We start from the raw sequence: 12,436 nt of genomic DNA, 5'->3' as shown, positions 1-12,436 counted from the left end.
CTTACCTGCATATCCGGAAATACGCCGCGTATGTGTACACACCGTTCGAGACGTATATAATATATAAAATGTTTACGGAGGAGTGCGTCCAGAAGGCGGTGGCGGTGACCGTCGTGCACACGACATAATAATAATAATAAAATACATAGGTACCTTATAATATATATATATATATATATATATTATAACGTACGTGGTCGTTCCTATATGATATATTATAATAATATAACGCTTACGCGACCACCATATGACGCCTCGGCGGGGGTTTAGCCTCGGTTGACAAATTATTGTGGGTTATCGATTTTTTCGCTTTTTCCGTCTTCCGATGCGATATGCGATACGATATTTATCACCCGGTTATCTACTCGACGCTCACTATATTATAATATGATAATATAATATATTTTATGTGTCATTGTCATATTATAATAATATAATACGCCTTCGAAAACGCTGCATGAGCGCTCGATACGATGCACTTTATACACTCGTGCTATATTGAACACAGAAAATGGATGATCGATTTTTTTATTTGTCGTTTCTACAGAAAAAAAAACAACTTGTTTGTGGATGACTAAGACGTAATAATTCAAAGTCAACTGCAAACAAGGTCAAAAAGTCAACGCTATTATGCACGTGCATTTCTAAATACTAGTGTCTTGCACTATTTCTGCTAGACCATAATAATAATATTCTAGCTATAAAGTCTTAAAACTCGACGTCGAAAAATACAGCTTTTAACGTTCTTTGTTTTATCCAACAAACATATTCCAAATTTAAACTAAGGTCACTATCATTTGCAATCCATCCAACATAGTGACTTTTTATAAATGTCGATAATAGCTAAACGAAAAGTTTTTCTATTTAGATAATTCATCATATACACTCATTGTCTTTCTTATAACTTAACTCCAAAAAGCTTTAAATTTATCTTGTATTTCAGATCGAACTCAAGGTACTCGGTACTACTCGTACATTCAATTATTTAAGAAAATTTCTGGTTAATAGCATATGAGGTTAATTATCCTATAGTGATTTCCTATATTAATCCTAGAATTCTCCTAGCTGATTAAGAACCAATTTTCCTTTTTATGTTCCCTTTTCCTTGAAACGTCTTATGTCAGTTACAACAGAGGCCTTCTGTTTTTATTTTTGAACTTTCAAACTATCAATGGCTTAATCTATAATTTATATTGTTCACTTATTCGTAAATTGGTCTTTATTAAAATATGGTTAGCCAAACTAAGCATTCACTAAGAGTTTTGTGATAATAGTTAAAAGCACATATTATTATAATTTATATTTTATACGAATTATGATAATATGCAAGATTGCAAGATAAAATATAACTTTTATTTAACTTGACAATTTATTGTGATATATTATCTTTATATGCGATTACTCGAGACAGACGTATTCTGTTTATATACTTAGTATAATAAACCGTTATACTGTAATATAATAGATCATTTTAAGATTTCCCACGGAAAAAATGCACAAATACGTTTTACAAAATTCGTGAGCTAGCCCAGATATTAATAAATTATAACAACGTGACCATTTAACTATATAAGATTGCAAATTATTATAATACTCGACGCTAGAGCTTTCATACCTAAAGTATTTCATTTTTTTTTATAAAATATTATGTACTGATAAATGATAATAGTATACCTAATTAATATTATGTAATTAAAAATGATTTATTTTTGTTGTTATTACTTTGGTGATCTTTTGAAATAACTGTATGTATATTTATGATATGATTATACCTTTTAAAGTGTAATTTGTATTAATGTAAAAATGTATAATTTATGATGTTGTGTTTATAGTAGTTTATAACTAAAAACAAAGAAGCCAAGATTTTTATCAGTATGGTAATCAGAGTAGATTAATTTATCATTCTATTAAGCATTACGTATTATGTATTAACCATTATTTTTTACTTTTTTCGAATTTAATTTCGTCTATTAGATCTACATAATATGTATTTGTATTATATAAATATAATATTATATTGTCTTAATAACTAAATTGACAGATTTATAATAAACATTTTTAAAAAATAATGGTTAAGTGCACAATTAATGTCCAAACTTGTAAATTCTTGTAATAAACTTATCAACCAAATTTTAATTTATACATTTGAGCTGAGTGATATGTAAATTTAAACGTACTCAGTTTTTTCAATTTTAAAATAAAAAAATAAACGTTTAGTACATAAGTTGTTTAAAAAAGTTTCTCCAATTTGAAACGAAACATTGACGTTACTTTTGCAAAAAAAAGTAAATTTTACAACCTGCAATTTTCGTACCAAAAGGGTTAAACATTTGAAATGTTCTTAAACTGTGCAATTGGAATTAGCTTTCATCCCTCGAAAATCGTATTTAAATTTAAAGTCATATAATTGAAAAATTATTTTTTTTATTATGAACACACTACTTTCGTTGATTAATATACGATTACTTGATCGATGCTATTGTACCTAAATAATTCATTAATGCGTACGCTGTACGAACATATTATTACCCTTATGCACAGTGTGCAATGTACACTATAAGGGATAGGTAAAAGCTTAATGCGCCTCTATATTATAAAATAGTGCGCGTGTGTATATTATTTTTATGTGGGCGAGTATACAGTTTTACGGCAGTTTGTCCACCACAGAAAGGCGTCGACCTCAAGGGATCGCGTGTCATGTGCGAGTATAAGGGCAAAGCGTGTGGCTGTCCATTAGTGAAATGAAATCGTGATTGACACGTCCGTGTGTATATGCAAGAAAATATATAGAAATATAATAATAATATCATTATATTGACGTTAGCGATGCATATACCTACAGGGTGCTATTGAGTATCCGTGTTGAAGTCTATTATTTTTTATTCAAATCTTCCTAAATCATATTTTTTTAAATTATTACTGTAATCAAACATATCAATAAATTTGACAGGAATATAATCTATATTGATGACGTATAAATTAATCGAAAATGGCTTTAATAAAATTAAGATATTTCTAATAAATGATCGGATCGATATAATAGATACCGATTTACAACATAATATCACTAAAACATATTTTCATTCTTGAATTCCAAAAATATAAGCTGTTAAATGTATTCTGTCAATTATTGACAATCGACGATAATTAATCTTTCAATACGTTTTAATATAAACGTTACGTTCATATTGCGATTGTAGATGAACAGCTTTTAAGGATTATCGTATTCGGTTAATTTTTTTTCAATGAAGTTAACAAAATGTAATCCTATTGAAAATGATGCCTCATACCTGCATGTCTGTATGCACGTTTTTAGTGATTGATTATAATAGCTTAATGTTTTTTAAAACTAAAGCTATATCTAAAGCCATATAATTATTAGTAAAATTATCAAAGAAATACATTATTTTTAGCAATTCTTGTATAAATTATAGACAGCATAAAATGTAAAATGCATATTTTATATTTAATATATATTTACACATAAATTGCGTTTTGGATCTTGAAAATCAAATATAATTTTTGTTTTTACATTATTGGTTACAGAAATACATACGAAAAAAATATACATATATATATATATGGTTTAAACTCGATAACTTAACATGTACTTCAATTACATTTTTTTTTTTAAATTAAATAAAATTATATTTAATCTATTGTATTCCAATGTACAACAGAAGAAACGTGTTTGAAACTAATTATAGACCCGAAAACTATCCTATAGATTTTGACAATTCTTATAGATTGTATTTAGAGTTAAAATTACTCTGAATTTAACAACGTTTAAAAATATAAAAAATATATACAATTTTCTTTTCCAATTTACCATAGGTGGATTACTTATTTTGGATGAATTAGTTCACAAAGTGAGGTACACTGATGCTGATTTGACAATACATTCAAAGTAAACTGAAACAGAGATGCATAAATTTATTAATATATTTTATGTTTGTTCATTTTTTCCTGGTCAAACTCACGTTGTATAGCGAATATATTTATAATTTTTGATTTTAAGTAAAATCAAATGGTCGAGAAATAGACAGTTTTATTGTATAGTAAATTATTAAAGATAGAAAATATGACAATATTATGATATATTATACTTGTACAATAATAATTTCGATAGGTTTAAATGACCAGCGCATAATAAGTTGATTTCGATAAATCACTATGTGAAGTAATTGGCTCGATAATCGATTTCCGTTCCATTTCAGAGAATTTTTTTCTTCGTACATTTATTATATACTGTCTTTCGAGAGTGCGGTAGCAAAACATTATAATATTGTACAGGTACCGATAGTGATCGCCGTGTTACCGGATGTGGTAAGTCCGTTTAACGAACAATAGACACTGGTGGGCGCGCAATTGTAATTTTGTTCGAAATCCGATGCTATTGTTTTTTCCAAATATTATATTTTCCAAGATAAAACAATGGGGTGATTTTATTATTTTCAGTTATATGCCTCGAATATGTTCTATCTTCTATACATACGTATTCTTCTTAGAGAGTCACATCACATCTAAAATAAAATATAATTGTTCATATTTTTATAAATATTTACGATTGAACTAGTATATTGTTCAGTGTTTAAGTAAAATTGTAAGTAAATTAAATTAAATTATGTTTTTATGTAAACAAAATTAATAATGATATTTTATTTTAAATACAAGATACCAGACTTTTTATGTATATGAGAACTTAAGTTAAAAATATGTTAAATCGATCACAGTAATATTTATAATTATTATAATCATAAAAAATAAATAAAACAACAGTTATTTTTCAAAAAAATATTTACTTAAAAGAATGAAAAAAAAAACTTTTATAAGTATACTATATACAGTAATTTATTAATTAGTTTTTATTTTCATAACAGACTAACCTCATGGTATAATTTTATTAAAATGTTTACAGTTCTTACGTATTTTAATAGGATAATATATCAATATCAATATAACATCAATACATTTTAGATACTCAATTTAATATGTAGATACATTATTGAATTATTTAATTATCGATAAAAAATAAATATAAAACGTTATAATGAAATTAAATTATTGAGTGAAACTATCAAAGTTGTAAAAAGTTGTATTAGCACGTTAAGTATCCTAAATTTTTCTTATAAAAGTGCTTGAAAAACCAAAGTATGTCCTTATTTTTAAGATAATATGTATCATGAAATATTGAATCTGTTGTCATAGGTTAACTCATGGTTCTGTTTATACTTTACAATAGTAACTATAAGACATACTTCAAATAAACATTTTTCCCCGTTTTTAAATACATGTACCATAGGTATTCAGTTACATTTTTTGTGTGTAGGTTTCATATTATTATGAGTTATGACTTATTAAATAATACAATGTTTAACTACTCATATGATCTTTGAATACGATTTCATTTAATGTATTTAAAATCATAAGAAAGTAGCCAGTAGCCGCAGTAAGTATTAAACATGTCATAAATAAATATTACAATCGTTCAACTAATTGTACAGACGTTGGATTCATATGGGTTATAGTAAAACTGTATTGCTCGAGATCGGCACTAATCCTTAGCCCGACTTGGAAGACAATAATAACATTCTCGTGTTGCATTGTTACTAATAACGTACGCACGTAAGACGGACAGACAAAAAGACGATGTTATGTATATCATACATATTATACACTTACCGTGTGCGAACGGCCGCATGCGCTCGCTCGTAAACGTATGCGCGCGAGTGTAGTTTAGGTCAGGCAAAAAATGCTAAATAATAATATGCAAAACACGCGGTGTGCCGTGTTTCGCTACGTCGTGAAAACAAATTTGTATATCTGACCCGGCGCGTATTATAATAATGTCTGACCACCCAGATGGAATGTTATGCAGCAAGGCTATAATATTATAATACATTATAATAGTCGCCGAGTCCGATATATTAAACAAGAGTCCGACGAAAACATAACCGCTGTAACATTATATATAAGTGAGTATAGCGATATACATAATGTATACGCTGCGTAGAATGTCCGACGACCGCCGTATTGTCTCTCTGACGTAGAAATGACTTAGTGTATATATTATTATTATATTGTCGCAAATATAGACCTGTATCGTGGCTAATGGCTATACATGTATATTCGTGAACTTTGAATTTTTTACCGTCGTCTCACACTTTCTAGCGCATATTTATAGATCTGTATTTATTGTCTGCATGTATTATGTACGCTGGATGGAAAAAAAAACAACGAATTATGCTCTCGTACCATACAGCCTATACTATTACGACATAAATATAGTGTATATTTTATACAATGATTCATAGTGACATTTAAAGAAAAACTGAAAAAACAAATAGGCACAATAATTTCATTTGTTAGTGGAACTTTTATCAAGCAGGTGACATGTGTGAAATTAGAAAAAAATGTAAGGTGTAAAGGTGGATCTAATATTGTACCAAATAGAAAATACTCGAATCTAAAGGTAACAATTTTCTGAGATTTGTTTGTTATTGGTTTAAGGTATTGTTTCGATATTTTGATTTTGAAGAGAGTCATTAGATGTACACATTTATAGTTTGATTGTGTAAGAAGGATTCTCTAAGTACGTTGCAACCTAGAAATATCATATATTATTTTATATAACTTTTATTATACATTTATAATATTAATTATCTGGCTCATGATTGTGCCCGTTGTTTATTTTTTTCAATGTGCTTCAATGACTCATATTATAATTTTAATTGCCTTTTAATTCTTTGCTGGATGTTCCTAACATATAACTAGATATCAATAGTCTTATGTTCGTCTAAAAATTGAATGATGTCTTTTCATTAAATCTACAAGTTCAAAGATAATTATACATATATTCCATTCTCATTTCAAAGTTTGAGTTTTGAAAATACTGGCTCACACAACTTTTTTGTACAAAAGTATAGAACTTGTATTGTTTTGTATATATTGTATATTTTGTATAAATCAGACTTCAGTAATTACAATGTTTAATGTTTACAAATTGATTTAATAGAATCCCGAATCATTACCCATAAATGATTTAAACATATATTTTTCCACTTGGCTATGGATCTCCAATATTGAAAATTATTAATGGACACTAGTCGAATATTTTTATACGATTCTACATGTATATAATGTATAATATATATTATTATCAGTTATAATTTATAACATTGAAATATAAAACTAAAATATACCGTTTTTACCGTTTTTGGTAAAATATTTTGCTGTGAATAAAGACATTAAAATGAAAAATACCTATTAGTTATTAAAAAAAAGACAAAAAAAAAAAATATAAAAACAACGATCTAAATATCAACTTAACATTATTTTTTTACGCATATCATTTCAATATATATTTTTTAACGACAAAATTAATTTATACTTTATGCCCGCGGGGCACAAAAATACTTAAAATCATAATATACTCCGGCAATAAAAAAAAAAACAAACCTCTTTTCTGGGTTATTTTAATTTTAGTGTCTTAACACTGTATAATATAATCGTGATGGAAAATGGAAATGATAACATAACCGAACCTCTATAATATCTAATACGTATATTATGCATATATGGCGTAATATAATATTTTTTTACGGTCCTCCATGGTTATTTGACTCCGTCGTTTGTTGTACCCCTCTTCTGTATAGCTCCATCATCTTGACAGAAAGATATGAGGAGAGCGCGAGGTTCCTAAATAGTAATCGACACTAATGTCGTATAGTATATTATTTTGTACGTATACACCACATTATAATATGTACGCGGAATAGTATATATAATGCTATTATATATCATATATAGTTTAAATAGCATAATATTATAGTAACTGGCGCGTTTTGGTGGTCGTCGTAAAATAACTGTTCGCGTGGGTTCAAAATTTCAAATACACGTGTCGTTTGAACGTTTTATGACCGATAACTATATATGGTATAAATATTTTTACGATTCGATATTTAAATTAGGCAGTGCCCGGCTGCTTTAATATTACCTATATAACATGATATTCTGTTACGCGTTATCGATACATTTAAATATTAAAACATGAAATTATTATATTACGTGTTTTGTGTCTATCGTGAAAACATCAATACGTACACAAGTTATTCATAGAGTGGCTTAAAATATGCTATTTAAAAAAAAAAAAAATTACTCAAGACAATTTCACAATGCAGAAGATACAAAAATATATATCTAAAAGTGTTAATAAATGTACCTTTATAGTTTAAAAGTGGTGTAACATTGCAATTTAAATTTGTATACAGGTGTCAAATCAAATCACAAAATACCGATTAAGTACATTTATTAGCAGGTGAAATTTATCAATTTTTAGTTAGTCTTTGATATGATAATATACATGCGCACGGTTAACTATACCTACCTAATACTTGTGTCCTATACATAGACCAAGTGCCATATTGAGCAATACGTGCAAAAATACTTACTAAAAAAAATACTATAAAATATTTATATCTCTTATAAATTATAATATTATTTACTTATATGAAAAAGTCTAAGGTACTGATTTCAACGAAGGATAACGAAGATATTGTCTGATGGGAAACATTTTTAATTATTTTAAACGTCGCTTCAGCTAAAGCATTTTTGTTATTTACTATCGAATCATGTATAGTTATGTGAAAAAAAAAGAAAGTCATCGATAAAATAACACAATATCAGTATTATACATACTTATATCACCTATACGTTGTGTTATTATGGTAGATTCAAAATGTTAAGGTCGTTATTTATTTTTAACTTATCACGAAGTTTCTCTACGATAAACAAACTAAAAAAAAACACAGAGAAGTAGAAAATAATTGAAAATTTCATGGTTAATATTTTTGTATGACGAATAAATAACTAAAAACTGTTAGATATATTTCTTAAAAATATCCAATTACATTAATATATTTCGTATAATAAGGGTTATAATCATAATACTTTTTATATGTTAATTTTAATTATAAATATGTTATACAATAAATACATTTATTCATTCCTATATTAGACGATATTTTATGGTTTTCTTAGCATTTTTTTACTTAAATTATACCTTAAGGCTAAGTCGAATCATTATTATTTTTTTCGCACACAATTTTGTATACAGTAGACTTTATAAACTTTACATGCTACAGCGCATAACGGTATAATAATTATTAAAGGTAGTGTTATTACCTTCACATCCGTTTATTATATCAATATATTATGTTTTTCGCACCGTGGCGCGTCGCCGGCGTCGTAGGTTGCTCCGGGTTTGCCGCAAAAGCGTCACATAACGTACAGAAAATACGATAAATTTTAAATGAAAACGCCATATAGTATTATATACGTCATAAACATAATATACCTACGTATAATTTACCTATTTTTTACCCGCACACGTTTTAAAGACGTATTATTTAAATCTGGATTGCTCGGTAGTTCGTACATTTACACCTATGTACGTTTATGTATAATATATACATAATAAAACATACAATATAATATAATATAGGCATACACCACGCTCATGTATATAGCGAATAACGCGTCAAAAGTAATAAAATCGCGTTCCCACACATTTTTAATAACCCCGTGCGCGCTAGATTTCAAGCGGAAGTAGGTATATAGGTATATTATACCTATATAAAATATTAATGATTTACGTCGGACAAACTTAACCGTGGTTAGTGTTGTGTAGCTTATATTAGTATAATGTGATAGTCTTTTGACTTTTTTACTTGAGTTCCAATAATCAGGAATATCAGTTTAATAAAAAAATAAATCACCATGGTCATTACAATGCAAATAAGCAATAATATTGAATTTGGATGTGTTTTCATAGCCCAAATATTAATCTTATGAAACCCTAAAACACCAAAAGGTATAATTTTAGAACCGTTTGTATGACTTGTATGGTATAGGTATAACGGACTGCATCAAACATTATTATTTTAACTTAACTCGTTGATTCAAAAAATCCATTATTTTTGTAAACGGTTTATAGGTACTTGAACAACGATAAATATTTTTAATTTCATAACCTGGAACAGAAGGGTTAATTGTTTAGAAACGTATTTGTAATAATAAATCGGAAAATATTAATTTGTTTAACTTTTAAGTTTTAATAGTTAAAATATACAACCACAATGTAAATTTTTTTTTGTAAATCTATATAATTTATTATATGAATGTGAAATGAGTTTATTACTATATACATTTCTTGGAAATTATTGGATCGATTTCAATGAAAGTTATATAAATAGATACTTTGAGACTAGGAAACTGTTTTTAACATCTATTGTTCCAACTCTTTAGAATACTATAGGGTGGCTTGTAGATGAATTGCGCTTTGAGTACGAAAATCAAATCATTTTCCGTTTATATACGGCAGCCATACAAGATTGATGTTGATTAAAAAAAAAAATAAAATAAAATGATAAAAACTAGCCGACTTGACATCGGTCGCCATGGCATTAATTTTATACACAAGAAAATAATATTTAATTTATTGTGTGTTGCAAAAGAGCATGTTCTTATATTTGTAGATTACAGACTCAAAACCTACTTGAGACAATTTTAAAAGAAAGTTTCAATGAATTTTCTTAGAGATATCAGAAAAGTTAGAGAGTGGATTTGTACCACATTCGGAGAAATACCAAGTGGTATATCCAATCTATCATGGTTGGATTATCCATCTCCGTAGAATTATAGCTGACCAAGCGAATCACATGGATGCAGATTTTTTTTTGAGCTGAGAAACGCCAAAACTAAGATATATATTATATCCCGTCATATTTTATGTTTGAGATACATAACTACAGTTTATACTTTGTAGGTGTTTATAAAAATATTCTAGTGGAGATAAACATCTTAATTTTTAATAATATATTCGTAGGACTTATCTAGCCAATAAGTGTTGCCGTTGTGTGATTACTTCACTATGTCAACCATGCAATTATAAATATGATCCTCAAACATGCTTATTGTAAAATATAATTTATAGATTGTATGTATTAAAAATAAAAGTTAAAAAAATATTTATATTCGTAGGACTAACGAAATATAATATTTAATATTAATAAAAAACCTGCGTCTCCCAGTGCTAGTAGACGGCAATTATATAACACAAAAATAAGTTTATAATATATTATAATATAAAACGATGCTTTCCAAAAATGTAAAAAATCAATAATCTCAAAACCGCGGGCGTACATTGGTTCGTTTCAAATATAGAGAGAATACGAGATGCTATCAATATATCGTAAATATCCAAGTGAATAACAGATGGTCTAGTCTTTGAATGATGTGCGAGGGTAGGTGTTTTTTAGATCCGATACGTGCGTCTGCACAATTTACTTAATTAAAAAACCCTTGTCTTTAAACGAAATTATCTAACTACAAAGTTTGATCACACCAAAACTTCATACCGATTTACGCAATTTATGTATAATGATATATTACTATTATTTATTTACATTGCCGTCGTATAGTCTCGCGTACAATATTACATGATAAATCCGGTTCAATATAATATGCACATGTGTATAGTCAACATATAATATACATATATTTATTATATATAGTATATACCTTATAATATATTATAATATAGTATAAGTACATTGAACCACTATATGTGGTCATCACAGAGTAAAATATACTGTACACACTACTCACTTGTCTTACTAGCGCGCCTACTCGCAGTGGCGCAATTGTTGCTGCAGGAGCAAATTTCCGTGAGGTGGAGTGGGCGTGTGTATAATACTGGATTGAACTCTTTTGAACCGAACAACACCCCCTAAAATACACGCAGTTAATCAAATTTAAAAAAAAATTAGCTGAGTGACGCAAAAGTGATTGGAAAATTTGCGATTTTACATGTACGTTTAAGATATAATGATGTAAGTATATGTTAAAAAATGAATGTCCTGTATTTCATCGTTGTATGTAAATAATATGCAATTAAATTAATTTAAACCTTTTTTAACAATTCCATGATAATTTCTGATAATTTCTACATTGTTCCAGTGACAAATTAAGTCGAGAATAGCTGTAGCGTCTGTAGCGCCTGTAGGTACATTCAATTCTGGTAAGGTAAAAAAAGAAGTGCCCAAGTCAATGAGCTCAATGCTCACTAAACAACATTTAAATGTGAGAGTTACTGAAGTTACTCTATTATAAAAGATGTTATCAGTACACTGATGCTAAAACACTAATTTTATTTTAGACGCTATTGGTCTGTGGCCCGTGAAATATCGTTAAAACGTTATATATGTACTTTGACCATGGCTAATTCCTGATTTCCGTCTATTTGTTTGACCTTGAATTATAATATTAATAATATATAACATTATAAACGTATTTTGTTAGGACGAATTGGTTAGGTACCTACATATTATATACCTCGTAATAACCCACCCCTAGGGAAAAATCCGTGTGGGGGGGA

The 12,436-nt window shown here is 28.0% G+C and overlaps 1 long non-coding RNA gene across 1 annotated transcript; it reads right to left on the bottom strand.

Moving 5' to 3' along the window:
- Positions 1–3,685: 3,685 nt before the first annotated feature.
- Positions 3,686–12,232, bottom strand: LOC126549140 (uncharacterized). Its single transcript, XR_007603324.1, has 3 exons — positions 11,969–12,232; positions 11,668–11,788; positions 3,686–3,912 (listed from the first exon to the last, which is right to left on the bottom strand). It is a non-coding gene; the product is annotated as an uncharacterized LOC126549140 (long non-coding RNA).
- Between the last annotated feature and the right edge of the window lie 204 nt (positions 12,233–12,436).

The sequence above is a fragment of the Aphis gossypii genome, chromosome 1 (assembly GCF_020184175.1).
Source record: "Aphis gossypii isolate Hap1 chromosome 1, ASM2018417v2, whole genome shotgun sequence".
NCBI lineage: Eukaryota > Metazoa > Arthropoda > Insecta > Hemiptera > Aphididae > Aphis > Aphis gossypii.
This window is presented reverse-complemented; position numbering and strand designations above follow the sequence as displayed.